This window comes from Trachemys scripta, chromosome 2 (genome assembly GCF_013100865.1).
Source record: "Trachemys scripta elegans isolate TJP31775 chromosome 2, CAS_Tse_1.0, whole genome shotgun sequence".
Lineage (NCBI taxonomy): Eukaryota > Metazoa > Chordata > Testudines > Emydidae > Trachemys > Trachemys scripta.
The window spans coordinates 230,231,930-230,251,941 of record NC_048299.1 but is presented as its reverse complement, the minus strand read 5'-3'; positions in this window follow the sequence as shown (position 1 = coordinate 230,251,941).

Sequence of the window (20,012 nt, the reverse complement as noted above, 5' to 3'; positions counted from 1 at the left end):
GAGCTAGAATTGATATGCAAACTAGACACAATCAACTCCGGTTTGAATAAGGACTGGGAATGGCTGAGCCATTACAAACATTGACTCTATCTCCCCTTGTAAGTATTCTCACACTTATTATCAAACTGTCTGTACTGGGCTAGCTTGATTATCACTTCAAAATTTTTTTTTTCTCTTAATTAATTGGCCTCTCAGAGTTGGTAAGACAACTCCCACCTGTTTATGCTCTCTGTATGTGTGTATATATATCTCCTCAATATATGTTCCATTCTATATGCATCCGAAGAAGTGGGCTGTAGTCCACGAAAGCTTATGCTCTAATAAATTTGTTAGTCTCTAAGGTGCCACAAGTACTCCTGTTCTCTCTTCTAAGTCACTTGTTCAAATCTGTACTGGTCCAGGTGGGTAATGACAGAACATAGTAATTTTCTGATGGTTGTTAAGAAAGTCATGTAAAATGAGATGGTGAAATTAGAACTACTTCTAAAAGGCAACTATTTACATTGCAATTGTGGCCACAGCACAAAGGCCAACTACTGAATGGGAATATAGACCAAATTATTTTCTATACACCTACTGGTGGTCACTACAGAATAGGAAGAAAGCTATTACGGCTGCTGTTATACTGAACACCTGTATGTATACCTCAGGGGTGGCGATGTGACATTTTTCACAAGTGCTAAGATGCACTTAATGTCTCAATATTGGCTAACTGCATTTGATGTTAAATTATATAAAAGACGACGAATACTGCAAAACAGCAAGGACTGGCAGCCCTTTCACTTCAAGCAAAATACTTCAGTTTGCAATTTCAAAGAAGATTGTTCTAAGATTCAATATAACATTATGATGCAGTTAGATTTCAATATTTTAAATTTGTTTTCAAGTTGACTGAAAATAAGTTTTATTTCTGAGTGTCTTTTAGCTACTAACCCAATTAATTACAACTGTTAATTGGATTCCAAAAAGTCTAATGCACAAATTTCCCCACATTAAAATAAATAAACTCCTTTCTTTCACCACCTCTCTCTTGCTTTTCTCTCCAGAGAGGTATGTTACAGAAGTCTCACAAGTGCTTGCAGGATCTTCCAAAAAAAAATTATCAAAATCTGAGACATACTCATATTCATAAAAATATTTCTGAAAAGCCATAAAATGATTTGCCCTCTGTCCTCAATCTCTAAACTATCTTGCAGAAATACTGAAATTACCAAATCAGATTAACCAATGGTCCATATAGTCAAGTATTCTCTTTCTGCAAATGACTGATACTGGGTGTTTTAGAAGAAAGTGGAAGAGATCCTGCAATAAGTATTTATGGAATAATTTGGCCAAAGTTTCTTGCTACCCCTCAACTACCTACTGCAGCAGGGCTGGCCTTACCATGAGGTGAACTGAAGTGGCCACTTCAGGTGCCAGTCTGTGGGTGGGTGCCACTAGGACCCAGAGTGTAGAAAATTGTGTCTGCTGCTGGTGTATTCTCTCGACTCTAGATGCAAGGAGATGGTGGAGTGCTGTGCTGGAGGAAGGAGGGCAAAAGAGACATAACAGGCAGGCAGGAGAAAAGGTGAGAGGGAATAACAGAAAGCAGCAGGAGCTGCAGGGAGAGAGAGGAGGAGGAGCCTCTTATGTACCTCTCTAGCACCCCCAGGAGCCTGGACTGATTAACACCAGCTTCTCAGGGAACTTCCTGTTTCCTGCTGCTTCCCTGAACCCACTTGAGAAGAACAGGCAGTCAACTGAAGTAGTAGGAGCCAGTTAGGCCCTTAAGATGCTGATATCTTCCCTCACTCAGACCCTGCTACCAGCCTGCTTATTTGTCCCCTTCAATTGAGTGTTGAGGGCCACTATAGCTGGCACAGAAAAGCAGTCATGAGTGAAAGAAGAAAACGCCCCTCTGGGGAGCATTCAGAAAAAGAAAAAAAGCAAAGGAAGCTTTTCTATCTAAGCAGGAAGGAGATCTCCTGAGATACACAGACACAAATGTTCATGGTGAGCCTTCCGGCCCCAGTGAGGATGTGAGTGGTGAGGAGATGCCTGATCTTCCAGTTAGTCAGAGTTCAGGTGACCTGACAGCTACTGCAGCATCCATATCTCCATCTCAAATGGATGTAACCATGCACATTCCTGAAGAAAAGTGTAGATCAGAGAAGAGTGTGGTGGAGGCACAAGAAACAGCTGCTGCTGAGTTTAGTTCCTTAAGTCTAGATGATCCAGGACTGTGGACCCACTTGAGCAGTAGCCTGAGGGACTTCCTTGTACTGTGTGGGTCACAGTAAGTGAAAAACTTCATGTTCCCCAAAGACAATGAAAATAGAAGTTTCCATCCAACACATTACTGGCGTGAAATCCCCAATGATGACAAAGTGGAGAGGCCACGACTTATATACTCAAAAACCCAGAATGCTGCAAACTCTTTTTGTTGCAAACTCTTCCAGTCTAATGTTCCAGCCAGATTGGGTTCTACAGGACCAAAGGACTGGAAAAATCTGGCTAGAAATCTGGCATGCCATGAGAAAGCAGCAAATCACCAGAGAGCATTCCAAAGGTGGAAAGAAGTTGAGATGAGACTAAGGTTAAAGGCCACCATAGATGATCAGCATCAAGAGAAGATTGCATCAGAGTCTCTTTAATGGCAAAATGTTCTGAGAATGCTTGCTACCCAAAACCTAGCACTGTGTGACACTTCAGATCAGCTGTATATGCCAAACAATGGAAACTTCCTTAAAATTGTGGAGCTGATGGCTGAGTTTGATGCTGTACTCCAGGAGCGTCCAAGGAGAGTCACCACCCAAGAAATATACACACACCACTATCTTGGAAAAACAATTCAAAATGAGATCAAACAGTTACTGGCAACAAAAGTCAAACAGAAGATTGTGGCAGATCTGAAGTCAGCAAGATATTACTCTGTTATTCTGGACTGCACACCTGACATCAGCCATATATCCTCTCTCACACTGAAACCACTGAGTGCCACATGATGGGAAAGTCGAGTGGAGGCGATAAAGCCTATCAAACACCAAATTGGAAGATAGATGATGCCATAGTTGCCATTATGGAGAATAATGCTATGACAGGAACTGTTTGTGGGAGAACAGTGGCAGAGGGAAATGGAATCACCAGAAACATACATAACTTCAAATTTCTGTGTGCCTTAGTGTTGTGGCATAACATATTGTTCGAAATAAATGTTGTAAGCAAGAGACTCCGAGGTGTTGACCTTGATATATCTGGAGCAATGGAACAAGTGGACTAAGCAAAGTCATACCGGCAGTCTTAGTGGTCAGATGGGGGATTTCAAAACGTTCTGAAGAGTGCACAGGAGTTGTCAGAGGAACTTCACACTGAAGCTATTTTCCCACCCATTCAAGAATACAATAGTCACCGAAGAAGATATTTTGATTACAAAGCACGAGATAATCCCATAAGAGACCCCAAACAACAATTCAAAATTGAATTCTTTAACCAGGTGCTAGATTGTGCAATACAGAAGAACGTTTCATACAGCTCAAGGAACGTAGCAGTATATTTGGCATGTTGTATGATATTCCAAAACTCCTCACTATACCTGAAGAAGACCTACACCAGCAATGCAGGGCACTAGAGACAGTGTTGACACATGATGACATGTGTGATATTGATGTGAGTGATTTAGGTGATGAACTGAAAGCCCTTTCAAGATACATTTCAGCAGGATCAACTCCAAAGGCTGTTCTGGAATATATGTGCACAAATAAGATGACTACCCTCTTTCCAAATGCTTTTGTTGCTCTGCGCATACTTCTAATACTTCCTGTAAGTGGAGAATGCAGCTTCTCCAAGCTGAAGTTAATAAAAACACATCTACGCTCCACAATGACACAGGAGAGTCTGGTCGGCCTTGCATCCAACTCAATAGAGCATGAGTTGGCCCAGACTGTGGACCTTCAGGAAACAGTTCAAATCTTTGCAACCAAGTAGGCATGGAAAGCACCACTTTGATTATTCAAACAGATAAAAATGCCAGTGTTTACTATGCAGACAAGAAAAGTTACATTTGCTGTTTAGGCGTGTGAAAGTTAAATGTTACTTAAAATTTTTGAACAAGGCATTTTAAGTTGTTAGTTCTCCTTTATTGGGGTAGGTAGCAGAGCAGTACACGAGAGGAGAACAACAGGAAGAAGGCAGAAATGAGACCTTTCCAAATTTTGGCCCAAGCGAGAGGGCATTGGGCATCATTTGAGCTCCCCGCCTCAGATGCCAAAATGTTGTGGGCTGGCTGTGTACTGCCGGGCTTCTTCCACTCTCTGATGCACCTGGTACTGGTCACTATTGGAGAGAGTATACTGAACTAGGTGTACCACTAGACAGATACAATTATTAAGTTACAATGTTTTTGTTTGAGGACTATACTTCTGAATATTAATTTCTAAATTATAGAGCTGGATTTTTTTTTAAATGTACACTGTTTAAAACACAAAGTATTAAAGTTTCTCACACTTCTATTTTAGTTTCCATTCAAGGAATTCAAAATACTTTACAACATCTCTTTGGGGAGGAATCAATTTATAATTTAGAAGTCAAATTTTGGATGTCAAAACCTTGCTAATCCTCTTTTAGTGAAATATATTTTTCATTCCTCCAGTATACAACTGATTTTGAATACTTTATTTTTTCTTAACAAAACATATCACACAAATACTATATTACAGTAAGATGAACGTGCTGACTGTTCCTCAGGATTACAGTACTTTGATATCAAGCACTTTAAAAAAAATCTCCAAGTGAACTCTTCAGCAAATACAACTTTCTCCTAATTTGTTAGATATTTAATAGTTACTTAAAAAATTGTACAAGTTATGCATCTGAGATATTTCTAAACTATATAAAATACATTATTGTAGTAAAATTTCAACCTATCAATAGAAACAAGTGACATTAATGTTACACTTGGAAATTAATCCTCCCCCAGACTGAAACAAAGTTGATTCTATTAAATGTGATAAATGAAATGGAAATTAAAATTTTAATGAGGTGCTTGTTAATCCATTTATTCACATCTAATTTAAACTTGGTTAAATTGCTACTTATTATGAATACTATAGATATGATTTCTTCTAAATCTCAAGGGCAAACAAAAGTGAGAGGACTGCTTGTCCCAAGACAGGCCCACAGTATATTATCCAGGCATTTGAAATTAAGCACTAGAGCTATTTTCTGTGATACATTTCATTTAAGAAAATTAATGACATTTTAAAGTAGTTGGTGAAGTCCTTTGACATGGTAATTGTCCAGACCAGAACAATGGAAGAAATATAACGAAAAGGAGGCTGCCTACCTGCCATTTATCATTTCTGTAGTCATTGCTTCTCCAGATCCAAGACTGGAAGGATTAATTGTGTCTGTTGCAGCTCCTGAGGACTTTATCAAGTACTACCATTTCTCATAAAACTTTTTTTTATTTTAGTTGGTATGTGCCAGAATTTGGCAGTGGCATTTACTGAAAAGCAGCAAGAACTTTCCATTCTAGTGTGGTGTAGAGTACTGAGAGTACAATAACACAATAGCTTTTTATAAATGCACAATTCATGCAAAAAATCTCACAATGCACAGAAATTGCAACAGCTGATAATGCTGTAACATTTTACAATTGATTCCATACAAAACACTGCATTAAAGGAACATTAAAGTTCTATATGTAGGAGCAAAAATCAGGAAACGACAAAGTCAAAGTTGTAACCCCAAACCTCAATTATGCCCCTGAGGCATATATATTACAATACCATCTTTAGTTACATGATCACAAATGATTTTTCAAATAACTGAATATTTTTCATGCAGTTTTTCTAAAAACTTTTCATAATCTTTTCAGAACTCTACCTGCCATTTATCATTTCTGTAGTCATTGCTTCTCCAGATCCATGATGGTCCACTATAGCTTTATTGACTTAAAGCCAAATTCCTAGAGCTACTGAACACTGCAAGTCCTCCTGACTTCAACAAGAGCCAGAGTTATTGGGCATAAGAACATATACCTCTGAAGAATAAATTATGGATTCAATTCTGCAATTCTTACTCGTTTTTATTAGCATTTTCTCATGCAAGTAGTCCTAAATAATAAAGGGAGTAATCTTCACCTTCTTAAATTCTGGCCATGGTCCTATGGCATTTTATATGTGTCAGTTGTAACACAACTTTGGAAAAGACATGCTTGGGGTAGGGGAGGGGAGACTCCTTTCAGCTGAGAACACAGAGCAGGGTAAGGTTCCGATGCTGTAACTTCACTACCTCTTCTTGTAGATAGAAGGTTACTATGTTTCTTCTCTCTGCATGAAACTCCCAATCTAAGACTCAAATAGGTGAACTAAAAGCAGGATTTATAAGGAATAGAGAATCAAATTTAAAGAAAATATGTACATCACTAGTCTGATACTTGGCAAAAAGCCAGCTAAATAAATACAGCTTAGTTTTAGCTAAAGTGAACCAAATAACATTTTAAAACAAGGTAATATTTCACCCTTGACAACCTGGATCTTCCAGCTAGCGAGATATAGAACTTTAGAGCTCCCAGCCAAACAATCACACACCTCTTTCGTAGATTCCAAGGCCAGAAGGGATCACTGGGCTCATCTAGTCTGACCTCCTGTATAACACAATGGGCATAGAACTTCCCCAAAATAATTCGTCAAGCAGAGCTTTTAGAAAAAACACACAATCTTGATTTAAAAATTGTTAGTGATGGAGAATCCCCCACATGACTTTTGGAAAATTATTCCAGTGGTAATTACTCTCACTGTTAAAGATGTATGGCTCATTTCCAGTCTGAATTTGTCTAGCTTCAACTTCCAGCCACTGGATCATGTTATGCACTTCTCTGCTAGGTTGAAAAGCTCGTTATTAAATATTTGACCCCCATGAAGATACTTCATACACTGTAATCAAGTTCTCTCTTAACCTTCTCTTTGTTAAGCTAAACAGATAGAGCTCTTTGAGTCTATCAGTATAAGGCATGTTTTCTAATTCTTTAATTATTCTCCTGGCTCTTCTCTGAACCCTTTCCAATTTATCAACCCTCTCTTTCCCATTGCCAGGCAGTATCTCAGATACATACATACAGTACTACTCTCTGTCCCCCCATGCAGCATCTCAGGTTCATTCTTCAGTTATAGACTATGGTCTTTTCATCTTTTAAAATCAAGAGTGGAGTTTTTTCTAAAAGATCTGCTCTAGCAATTATTTTGGGGAAGTTCTGTGGCCTCTAAAGGTCAGACTAGATGATCACAGTGGTCCCTTCTCGCCTTGGAGTCTATGAATTTTACAGATGTTAACCTTCCCATTATAATAACTAGCATCTCTCACAAAAATATTTACACAAATGTACTAGTGTGTCATCATACCAGATATTCACCCATAAAGGTGTGGTGCCACATATTACTTCAGGATCACATTCGGTCCTTCTCTGATCCATCTTTTATTACCCCAAAATATGCTTTTGCACATGGGGCCCAGTTGTAAATATCTAACTTTGGAAGCCATCCTCCATGACCGTTATTGGAAAGGAGCCTTTTGGAAATACTAATTAAATCCCCTTTCTAATGTTGAGTGCCCCGATCTAGCAGACAATCACTGCTTGCTTTTATGCATGTGGATTTATGGAGTGATTAACCAATCTGTCACAGGGACTACTGGCAAAAATGCTATTCTATTTTTAAATCAGTTCTTATTCTGTGCTTCCAACTGAAGTTTCTAAATGCTACTAGCATGAGGAAGCACTGAAGAATTGGACCCTCAATTCACATCTCACTTTGTCAGAGAAACACACATACAGAATCACATTAACTGTGCATATTTTTACTATTTTAACTATTTACCTAATCTGGAAGTATAATTACTTTCTTTGCTTCATGTGACAAACAATGCTCACATATTTGCCCTTCTCCTAGTAATAAGTTCTTAAATTTTTGTTCAACTGTTCATTCTGATAAGTAAAAACTGTCACAGAGAGTGTGTGTGTGTGTACATATGTACATTGATTTGGATGTCATTAAAATATTTCTAATTGGACAAATATAAGTAAATTGGAAAACCCATTAGTCCATAAAGTAACAGAAAAATATAATTGTTTTTCTACATACAAGGTATTTAAAAATACATACAAGGTAAATACAAGGTATTTAAAAATATAATTGTTTTTCTACAAACAAGGTATTTATTTTGTACTAACAAAATATATATAGTAAAACATATTAATGAAACACCACTATTACAGCTACAGGCACTGAAAGAGTTAAAGTTCTACATATATATATAGACTCATAGACTTTAAGGTCAGAAGGGACCATTATGATCTTCCGTGCCCCATGCTACATAGGAAGGCGAAAAAAAACCCAGGGCCTCTGCCAATCTGCCCTGGAGGAAAATTCCTTCCCAACCCCAAATATGGCAATCAGCTAAACCCTGAGCATGTGGGCAAGACTCACCAGCCAGACACCCAGGAAAGAATTCTCTGTAGTAACTCAGATCCCACACTATCTAGTGTCCCATCACAGGCCATTGGGCATATTTACGGCTAATAGTCAAAGATCAATTAATTGACAAAATTAGGCTATCCCATCATACCATCCCTTCCATAAATTTATCAAGCTTAGTCTTCAAGCCAGATATGTCTTTTGCCTCCATTGCTCCCCTTGGAAGGATATTCCAGAACTTCACTCCTCTGATGGTTAGAAACCTTCGTCTAATTTCAAGTCTAAACTTCCTGATGGCCAGTTTATATCCATTTGTTCTTGTGTCCACATTGGTACTGAGCTTAAATAATTCCTTTCCCTCCCTGGTATTTATCCCTCTGATATATTTATAGAGAGCAATCATATCTCCCCTCGGCCTTCTTTTGGTTAGGCTAAACAAGTCACGCTCTTTGAGTTTCCTTTCATAAGACAGGTTTTCCATTCCTCGGATCATCCTACTAGCCCTTCTCTGTACCTGTTCCAGTTTGAATTCATCCTTCTTAAACATGGGAGACCAGAACTGCACACAATATTCCAGATGAGGTCTCACCAGTGCCTTGTATAACAGTACTAACACCTCCTTAGCTCTACTGGAAATACCTCACCTGATGCATCCCAAGACCGTTTTAGCTTTTTTCACAGCCATATCACATTGCCGACTCATAGTCATCCTGTGATCAACCAATACGCCGAGGTCCTTCTCCTCCTCTGTTACTTCCAAGTGATGCATCCCCAGTTTATAACAAAAATTCTTGGTATTAATCCCTAAATGCATGACCTTGCACATTTCACTATAAATTTCATCCTATTACTATTACTCCAGTTTACAAGGTTATCCAGATCTTTCTGTAGGATATCCCGGTCCCTCTCTGTATTGGCAATACCTCCCAGCTTCGTGTCATCCGCAAACTTTATTAGCAGATTCCCAAGTTGTGCCAAGTTCAGTAGTAAAAAGATTAAATAAGATTGGTTCCAAAACCGATCCGTGAGGAACTCCACTAGTAACCTGCTTCCAGCCTGACAATTCACCTTTCAGTATGACCTGTTGTATATATCGTGACAAAGTTCCTCCTCTATCTTGGTGGGTCCTGCGCTTATTGGCGGATTTTCTTGCCTCAGAGATTCACCATGTGGGTTGGGGAACAGCCCAGAGACCATCCCCTCTGGAAGAACCCACAGTTCAGGTCAATTGGGAGGTTTCGGGGGAACCCGGGCTCGCCCTCTACTCCGGGTTCCAGCCCCGGGCCCTGTGGACTGCAGCTGTCTATGGTGCCTCCTGTAACAGCTGCATGACAGCTACAACTCCCTGAGCTACTTCCCCATGGCCTCCTCCAAACACCTTCCTTATTCTCACCACAGGACCTTCCTCCTGGTGTCTGATAACGCTTGTGCTCCTCAGTCCTCCGGCAGCACACCCTCTCACTCTCAGCTTCTTGGGCCTTTTGCTCCCAGTTCCTCACACTCACACCACAAACTGAAGTGAGCTCCTTTTAAAACCCAGGTGCCCTGATTAGCCTGCCTTAATTGATTCTAGCAGCTTCTTCTTAATTGGCTCCAGGTGTCCTAATTAGCCTGCCTGCCTTAACTGGTTCTAGCAGGTTCCTGATTACTCGAGTGCATCCCCTGCTCTGGTCACTGAGGGAACAGAAAACTACTCATCCAGTGACCAGTATATTTGCCCTCTACCAGACTCCTGTACCCCACTGGTCAGGGTCTGTCACAATATAAACAGAGCACAATGAAACTGCAGCAAACTCAGGGGTGGAGACATTAGTGGAAACCCATCAACTTCTCTAAAAGTTATTTTTATGCTTGAGGTGGGGTGAAATTACATTTAAACTGTGGGCAATAGATGCCATTCATTCAGGATTAATGTAAGAAGCCATGAATATTTTATGTAATAGGATAACTGAAAGATTTTATGAAATAGGGGGCACCACCCAAAACGCAGGCCATACGTCAGTCAGGAATCTCATAGACATTAAGGCCAGAAGGGACCAACATGATAATCCTGCACCTTGCAGGCCATAGAACCTCACCGACCCACTCTTGTAATAGACATTTAACCTCTGGCTGAGTTACTGAAGTCCTCAAATTATGATTTAAAGACTTCAAGTTACAGAGAATCCACCATTTACATGAGTTTAAACCTGCAAGTGACCTGTGCCCCATACTGCAGAGGATGGCAAAAAAAAAAATCCAGGATCCCTGCCAATATTACCTGGGGGGAAATTCCTTACCAATCCCAAATATGGCAGTCAGTTGCTCCCCGAGCATTTTAGCAAGACCCACCAGCCAGACACCTGGGAAAGAATTCACTGTAATGACTCAGAGCCTTCCGCATCTAGTGTCCCATCAGCAGCTGTCAAGGCTGTATCCCCACTTTGAACTTTAGGGTACAATGTGGGGGCCTGCATGAAGACTTCTAAGCTTAACTACCAGCTTAGCTCTGGTCCGCTGCCACCATCTCAAAGCTAATTCCTTTCCCTGGGAAGCCTTGAGAGACCTTCACCAATTCCCTGGTGAATACAGATCCAAACCCCTTGGATCTTAAAACAAGGAGAAATTAACCATTCCCCCTTCTTTCTCCCACCAACTCCTGGTGAATACAGATCCAACCCCCTTGGATCTAAAACAAGGAGAAATCAATCAGGTTCTTAAAAAGAAGGCTTTTAATTAAAGAAAAAGGTAAAAATCGTCTCTGTAAAATCAGTATGGAAAATAACTTTACAGGGTAATCAAACTTAAAGAGCTCAGAGGACTCCCCTCTAGTCTTAGGTTCAAAGTACAGCAAACAAAGATAAACACTCTAATAAAAGGTACATTTACAAGTTGAGAAAACAAAGTAAAACTAAGACGCCTTGCCTGGCTATTTACTTACAAGTTTGAAATAGGAGAGACTTGTTTAGAAAGATGTGGAGAACCTGGATTGATGTCTGGTCCCTCTCAGTCCCAAGAGCGAACGAACTCCCAAACAAAGAGCACAAACAAAAGCCTTCCCCCCACAAGATTTGAAAGTATCTTGTCCCCTTATTGGTCCTTTGGGTCAGATGCCAGCCAGGTTACCTGAGCTTCTTAACCCTTTACAGGGAAAAGGATTTTGGAGTCTCTGGCCAGGCGGGATTTTATAGTACTGTACACAGGACAGCTGTTACACCCTTCCCTTTATAGTTATGACAGCAGCCATGGGAGATATTGCAACTAGCAGTCACAGATCGGCTATGTGCCATCATAGGCAGTTTCATTATACCATCTCCTCCACAAACTCATCAAACTCAGTCTTGAAGCCAGTTAGGCTTTTTGCTCCCACTGCTTCCCTTCAAAGACTGTTCCAGAACTTCGCTCCTCTGGTGGTTAGGAACCTTCATCTATGTTTGCAGAAGGGTCTCCTTGGGGGCTGAATATTGTTTGATGGAACTGCATGTGAGAGAGAGAAGCAGCAGAAACACCACATAAGCAGACAGAGAAGGCAGCAAGGAAACACCAGAGACAGACAGGGAAGCACTTGTAGCATGATCCTGAGAAAAAAATTAAGAGTGCGTGCTTTTGGGTAGAGTGCTGTCTGGAAAGAGGCTTGGATCTGTGAGAAAATAAACTGTCTCCTGTTGTTTGATTGCTACCATGTTCAGAGAAACAGGACTTTAGGTACATTCTTTGTAAATATACAGGATAGCATAAAAGAATAGCATCAAAGAAATACCTGACTCACTCATCAATTTCTCCTTCTAAAAGAAACAACCTGCAAGAACCTGAATATTGGCTAACAACTCCAGTTAAAAGGGGTAACATTCAACAGCCATAGAGTCAAAAAAGCTTCAGTTTTCAAGGCCTGGTCTGAACAATCCTCACAGTAAACTACATGGAACTCAGTGTCCTTGCCATAAAGTTGAAGATGAGACTCAATCTGGCATAGATTTCAAACACTGGCTCCAGAAAAAGAGAGTGCATGGAAATATTTCAGATATTATATACAGACCACTAAACCAACCTATGCAGTGAAGCTTGTAATTTCTATTGCTACTATAATACCTCTGCTCTTATTTCTTTTGAATCATCTTTTCTTTCTGAAGAAAACGTCTTTAGAAAAACATTTCCCCAGACCAATTTCTTCTCTTCTTATATATAATAAAACTCTCCTACTCCCTCTACACTATTTGGTAGGTAGCAGACCTAGCACAAAAGGAAGAATTTTTGTTCTTTCCCTCTGCAGTGCTCTTTTCTCCTTCATGCTTCCTTGGCAAACAATTACTTATACAAAAGTTGCATGTTTTAAAAAAGTTATACAAACATTTACAATTAATCCTCAAAGTTCTGTGACGAGGTAGATAAGTATTAATATTCCTGTCACCAGATAAAAGGAAAAGGGTAAGAAACCAAGGCAAGAACCAAAGTAACTTGGTTTAGAGTTCAAGGCCTAGCCCAAGCAAGGTATTCAGGATTTATTTGTCTCAATGTTTCCATCTGTAAAAGAGTCTGAATACTACTGTTTTGCACTTAAGTAGTGCTTTTTTACCTGTAGGTATAAAAATATTTGATAAAGTTGGATAACCATGAGTAGATCCATTTTACAAGCAGTAAAGCTGGCTATACAGATTTGAAGCATTTTTTTCCGAGGACAACTTCTGGTTTATACCTACTATTGTAACACCTAAGATTACAATAATTTAAAGAAGTGAATGGAAAACATACTTTTTTTCTTTTTCATATTTTATTCACTTTGTGCATTTCACATTTCCTTTACAGTAAGTGGCAATGTTTTGTTGATGGTCATTTACACTTCCTGTTTCATGAAGCCAGTCCAGACCACCACCCAGGTAGATACACCCTGGGTTCTTGAACAGTTAGACACCTGCAGTGCTGAGATCACAGCCTATTTACTGGCCATTATCACCACATTGTTTCCTTTTGGTCCTCTCTCTATCTGTTTGCCTCCATCTTTTGCCTCTTGACTTATACCTACATTGTAAGATTTTTGGCCCAGGGACTGTCTTTTTGTAATATGTTTTACAGTGCCTAGTGCAGTAGAGCCCTAATCTATGAATGAGGTGTCTAAGGCTACTGTAATTTAAATAATAAAACTTACTGGATTTTGCCCTTCTGTTCCTGAAGGAAGAGGGGTCCCCAGCTGCCACTCATGAAAAATCCTGCATCTTGGCAGGGGGTTAGACTAGATGACCCTTACAGTCCCTTCTAATCCTATGATTTTATGATTCTATGATGCTATGAAAAGAGATGGGGTCCATTGCCTCTGCCCCCCTCTCTCTGGGAGGGAAGCCCCTTGATGCTGCCCCATCTCTCTAGGGACAAAGGAAACCCCGACCTGCACAAGCAGGAGCGATGATAGGCTCACCACAGCTCCAGCAGCAGCTCCTGTGTGGGTGGACACTCTGTACGGGAGAAAGGGCAGGGGCCCCAGGATATGGTGTGCCTAAGGCTCCAGATTGCCTTAATCCTGCTCTGTTTCTGAGTGTTCCTCCAAGAAAGTAAATTTGTGGAGGAGTTTTAACCAAGAGAGAACAATTGCATTTCAACACTGAGTAAAAAAAAAGTGTGTTATTAATATTCAAAGTAACTACTCACTCAGTCCTTTTCAAATTCAGTTAATATCATTTGAAAAGATTATAAAAGATTATAAATATTTATCATTTCAATAGTGAGAGGGTAAACTATTATTTTTGCTTTTCACCTTCAATATTAAGCACATTTTTTAAATGGTTCTTTATAACAACCTTTATTGTAGGAACTGAAAATTGTATAGCTTTACTATTTATAGACTACTAAACCAGACAATATTAAAATGGCTATTTTTTAAGCTTTTCAGCAGCTACATTCCATTAACCGCTCAGTAATGGTTAAAAAAAAAAAACTAGTGAAAACGTTGCATATTTTTTATAAAAGACATATAACTACGTAAGCCATTCCAACAGTGAAATATCAGTGGATTCTGTAGCCAAGAAAAGATTGTCACTCCCTCACTCACTGGAAACCAGGCCTACCACACTTAATCTACAAAAAAAGGTACCAGCTGCATAGTTTAGTGCTGTTAAAGGAGTCATCCATGAATCATCTGATAAACTACAGGTATGAGCTTGCCTTGAGGAAAGGTCTCCCAGATGGAATGAATGGAAACAAAGATACCAATAGCAAAGAGACGCATTAGCTAGGAAAAATATTTTTAAAAAAGAATGCAACAAATTTTCAGTTTATATTCTGTGTTTAGAAACAAAGCTTTTGAAAGATATTTGAATGCAAACCAACAACAAACTATGTAAATGAAAGAATTTCAAACAGACATCAGTGCCATGGTGTTCACACAGATCATCATATTGTTAATTTGGTACATCACTTGAGATTATCAGCATGTGTAGGTATTTGATTCTCAGCATACTAATAAACAAATCATGTGGCGTTTTGTGACAGGCTTCCATTCCCTATAAAAAAGATATGAAGGAAAAGGAGATTTGTCTTGGAATTCTTCACTGTATGACATTCAAATCTGACCAAGTGCAAACTGTAAACCATATCTTATGGAAAGGCTAAAATAGAACAGCCATGAAGAAATATATGAGTCAAACATGCCAAGGGGCACAGAAAAGGCAGTGAAAGGGCTAATACTGGACATGCTCCATTTACAATATCAGTTCAAACATTCCAGTGAACAGAGTAACATGCAGTTCTGGAGAACAGAATCGCTACAAAACCCAAAAAGGCCAGAACCTGGTGGATAAGATGCTAGCCGTTGAGATGATGTATTATTTTACAGAGGAAAAAGAGGGTTTTGTCTATCTTCTCAAGGATTTAGAACAGTGTTACTAAACCTTTTCCCACAAATCATTTGCCGAAACAACACTTTCTAATGATGTGACAAATTGTAATATCTATGCAGTTTGTAACATTATGGTATACTGCTCTCAACAGTTGTTGGAGCGCAGTATAGCAATCATTCTGTGGTCTAACTCCTCACTGACTCAAACAATAAGTTAACTATCTGTGTCAACAGTCCCCATTGAGAAGGTTTCTGTGGTAAACATACTGTTCCAAAAACATGTGATGAACAGCAGATTGCCAGAGGTACTGTAACTACTATATTGTTTCCCAAAACATTGTTGCAAACATTTCAAAACATTTAATTAACTGTAGGGAATAGAGCTTCAGCTGTTTGCAGTCTCAAACCCAGGCCCAGATGGTTGCCAAGTAGGAGCTGTACATATTAGGCCACCATGCTGCAAAACCAGATGTGTAAACTGCAGCTGATACCCCACAAACAGAGGCTACACCTGTTGACTCACCAGTACCAGCTGACTAGCAGCCAATTGCTGATTGATCACCTCCTCACATAGGTGTCAACTCTGTGGGTGCTCTGGGGCTGGAGACCCACAGAAAAAAAAATAGTGGGTGCTCAGCACCCACCAACCATCCGCCGATCAGCTGTTTGGCGGCGAGAGGGAGGCACTGGGAAGAGGGGGTGGAGCAGCGGCAGGAAGAGATGGAGTCACGGTGGTGCCTTGGGGGAAGGGGCAAGCAGGGGTGGGAAGAGGCGGAGAAAGGGTGGAGCCTTATGGGGAGGGGTGGAGTGGAGGTGGGCCTTGGGGCGGAATGGGGGTGGAGCACGCACCCAAAAAAATGAAAGTCGGCACCTGTGCCTCCTCGCATAAAGCTTCTTGTTCTGACCACTCCCCTTGTCTGAGCAACTAGTCACTAGACCTGCTCCTGACCAGACCCCTAGGACCAAGTTCCTGCCTCCTGGCTGGTTCCCACTTCTTGTTCCTGTTACCTCTCCTTGTTTCTTGCTGCTTGTTCCTGTTCCCCTGTCCTAACCCCAGTTACTGACTTTTGCTTGACCCTTCTGCCTCTGCCTCTGGATGTAACGTGTGATTCCTGACCATGACCTCAACTCTGCTCTGGGCTTTGACCATTATTAGTTCAGACTGCCCACATACAGGGCATCATAATTTGCTCAGATCATTATGGGTCTCTTTTGGGGTTTGGTGCTGAACCCCTAAACTGAGTATGTACAATACTGGGCCAGCCTGCCTCTCTAATGCCCCAGGGGCCTGTGAGTCTACAGGAATAGATTGCTGTCCTCCAGACTGAGAACCAGGGATTGAGGGATCAAGTATGGAATCTGCAAACAGAAAATAGCTGCTTGCAAGAACAAGTGGCAGCTCTCAGAGCAGCATGGGTATCTACCTGTCTCCCTTTATGACATCAGCTCAGCCCAGAGTTACATCACCAGAGAGATAAGATGACATTCACAGCAATTTTTGCAGATTTATTGCCCAATGCAGACTCCTGTTTATGCTCCAGCCCCAGGAATAAGCCACAGATAAGATCAAGGCGGGGCTGGTACTTAGTATGATTACCAGGAAGGCCATAGCCAGGGCCTCTTCCCTTCTAGAACAGGACACTGGGTGATGACCAGCTGGGATTCTTTCCTTCAAATGTTCACTATCTTTTTGACAACTCACATTAAGCTTGCACAGCAGAGACCACCTTATGTAAGCTTCAGCACACCCTGGGGTCAGCTCCTTCCTATGTTGCACAGTATAGATACCTGGCTGCAGACACCGCTTGGAATGATGTCACAGTCCATCAGTTTTGGCTCAGTCTCTGTGATGACTTAAAGGACAAGCTGGCATGGGTAGACCCTTCTGCCAGGTTGGAAGCTTTTATGGGCCTGTGTATCAGGACAGACACCAGTCTTCATGAACGACATATGGAATGCAGGAAGACCCCATCTACAGTCCGCACTTTTCCAAGGTTCAGCCTCCAGACTTAAGGAAGCTTGGCCCCAGTTGAGCCCAGGAAAATAGATGTGCTGCAGCTCCACCTGTCCCCAGACAAGCGAGTGCACCGAAGCCAGGAAAACCTGTTTCTACTACGGGGAAGCAGGACATGTGGTATCCATGTGTCCTGCCAAAATCTCTGCTAGCCCAATAACAGGAAAAGATTAGAACCAAGTTCAGTTGGGGTCCTGAGCCTAGACACTCTCATCAACAGATGTCAACATTATGTTCAAATAGGAGGTCTTCATTCCTGCCCACTTCTACAAATTCCGCTTCAATTACAGATCCCAGAGGACAAGCATGCCTTTCCCATGTAATGGGCCTTAATTGACATGGGAGCAAAAGCTCCCAAAGGCTTTTATCTGCTACTCTACCTCCCCACTGATGCCCCAATACTCTTTATTTAAAAAAAGGATGGCTCTCTGAGACTGTGTGAACTACAGGGTGCTTAACCAAATAACCATACGCAGTTTGGATACTTGAACAGCAAGGGCTGCTGCAGCCACAGCATGAAGGCAAGAGGGAAATCCAGCTGCCACGTGTCTAGGGCAGTACTGTAATAAGCAATGGGACACAGTTTGCACCTACTGCCATTCATTCCAGTGCTTTTGGAGTATGGGCACAGGATGAGTAGAAGACAGCCTTTCGAACTAGGTATGAGCATTTTGAATATTTAGTAATGTTTTTCAATCTTACTAAAGTTCCTGCCACCTTTCAGTAATTAATTAACAACATTCTTGAGATATCCTAAACCAATATGTGGTCACAGATCTGGATGATATCTTAATCTACTCCAGTGACCAAGCACAACATGATCACCATGTCCACAAGGTTCTCACAAGATTACACCACATGGATTATACGCAAAGCTAGAGAAGTGCACATTTGAGCAGTTCTCCATCAAATTTTTGGGGCTCATCCTATCAGCAGGAGGGCTATGGATGGATCCTAATAAGGTGTCTGTTGTTCAGAATTAGGAATAGCCTCAGAGTGTGAGACACTTAGAAATTCATGGGATTTGCCAGCTTCTACAGGACATTTATCTCCAACTTTTCAAATCATATCTCCTATAACAGCCTATTCATAAACCTGCAAAGTTTCACCGGCCCTTCAAGATTTTGAATGTCTAAAGATAGCCTTCACCCCAGCCCCAGTGCTGGCCCACCCTGACCAACCTGGTATCCTTGGAACCGATGCCTCTGATGTAGTTATTAAGGGTGGTACTGTCCCAAAGAATGGGGTTTTACCAGGAGATGCATCTTTTTCCCCCCTCAAACTTACTTCTGCTGAACTCAATTATGAAGTAGTCAACAAGGAAAAACCCATAATCAAGGCAGGTTTCAAGACATGGTGACTCTATATTGAGGAAGCTAAACAACACAGACTATTCTTAACAGACCACAAAAACCTGGAATATATACACTCTGCCAAAGTGCTGAATCAGTGTCAGTTATGTTGGGCCTTGTTCTTTTCAAGATTTAACTTCACAATCACGTACCGCCCAGGCCACAAGAATGGTATGGCAGATGTACTTTCACAGAAGGGAAGAGTACTCTACAGAATCTCTGAACCCTGATGAACCACCACCCGACATACTGAAATACCAATACTGTGTCATCAGACTTCCTTACCTCACTTTAAGTAATCCTTCCTTAATGATACTTGTCATCATCCAAGGAGTGCCTCCGTGCCATCACCCTATGCCATTACCCCTGGGCTGAAGATGTTTTCTATGTTAATGATCATCTATATGTCCCTGAGGGTCCCACACAACTCAAGGTGCTGCACATGCATCATGACACCCCCTAGGTGGGTCACTCTGGACAATGCAAGACTTTGAGTGAAGTAGCCTACTTATTCTGGTGGTTGCAAATGTGTGACGATGTCCGATTCTATGTCAGATCCAGTGACTCCTGACCTCGGACTAAGACCTCTGGAAGCAAGCCTTTTGGCCACCTGATACCATTCAAAACCCCTTCTTGACCCTGGTCACTTATAATCCTTGATTCCATAGTCGAACTACCAGAATTGGAAGGACACAAGACCATAATAACTGTAGTTAATCAACTCACCAAAATGGCCCATTATATTCCATGATTATGCCACTGGACTGCGGAAATTGCCACATGACTCCTAATTATGCATGTTTTTTTCCTCCATCTTAACACAGATCAGGGCTTTCAATTTATATCCAGGTTTTGGAAGGAAGTTTTTCACCTCCTGGATGTCTGTTCTGATACACCCACATCCCATCACCCCTAAACAGACAGCCAATTGGAATGGGCCAATCAGGTACTTGAACAGTATCTATGCTGTTTCCTGAACTGCTGCCAAAATAACTGGGCTACATTACTCCCATTCACTGAATTCGCTTATAATAATGCAGAACATGCTTCCACCTGATTCAGTTATTTCTACTCCTGCTATAGTTTTCATCCACAGTTCCATCCCTCTGTCCCCTCATCAACAATGGTTCCTGATACCTTAGATCTGGTACAGGATATTCAGAAGATGTAGGCTAACCTAAAGGAGCACCTAGTGGCCACCAAAATAGCCTATAAATTTCACACCAACAAATATTGCCGAAAGGCCCCATTTCTGAATGTTAGTCAAAAAGTATGGCTGTGCACTAAATATCTACAGACTGACCAACCTATGCACAAACTGGATCATCAATATGCAGGGCCTTACACCATTCTTTGACAAATCAATCTGATCATATTTGAATTGCAGCTCC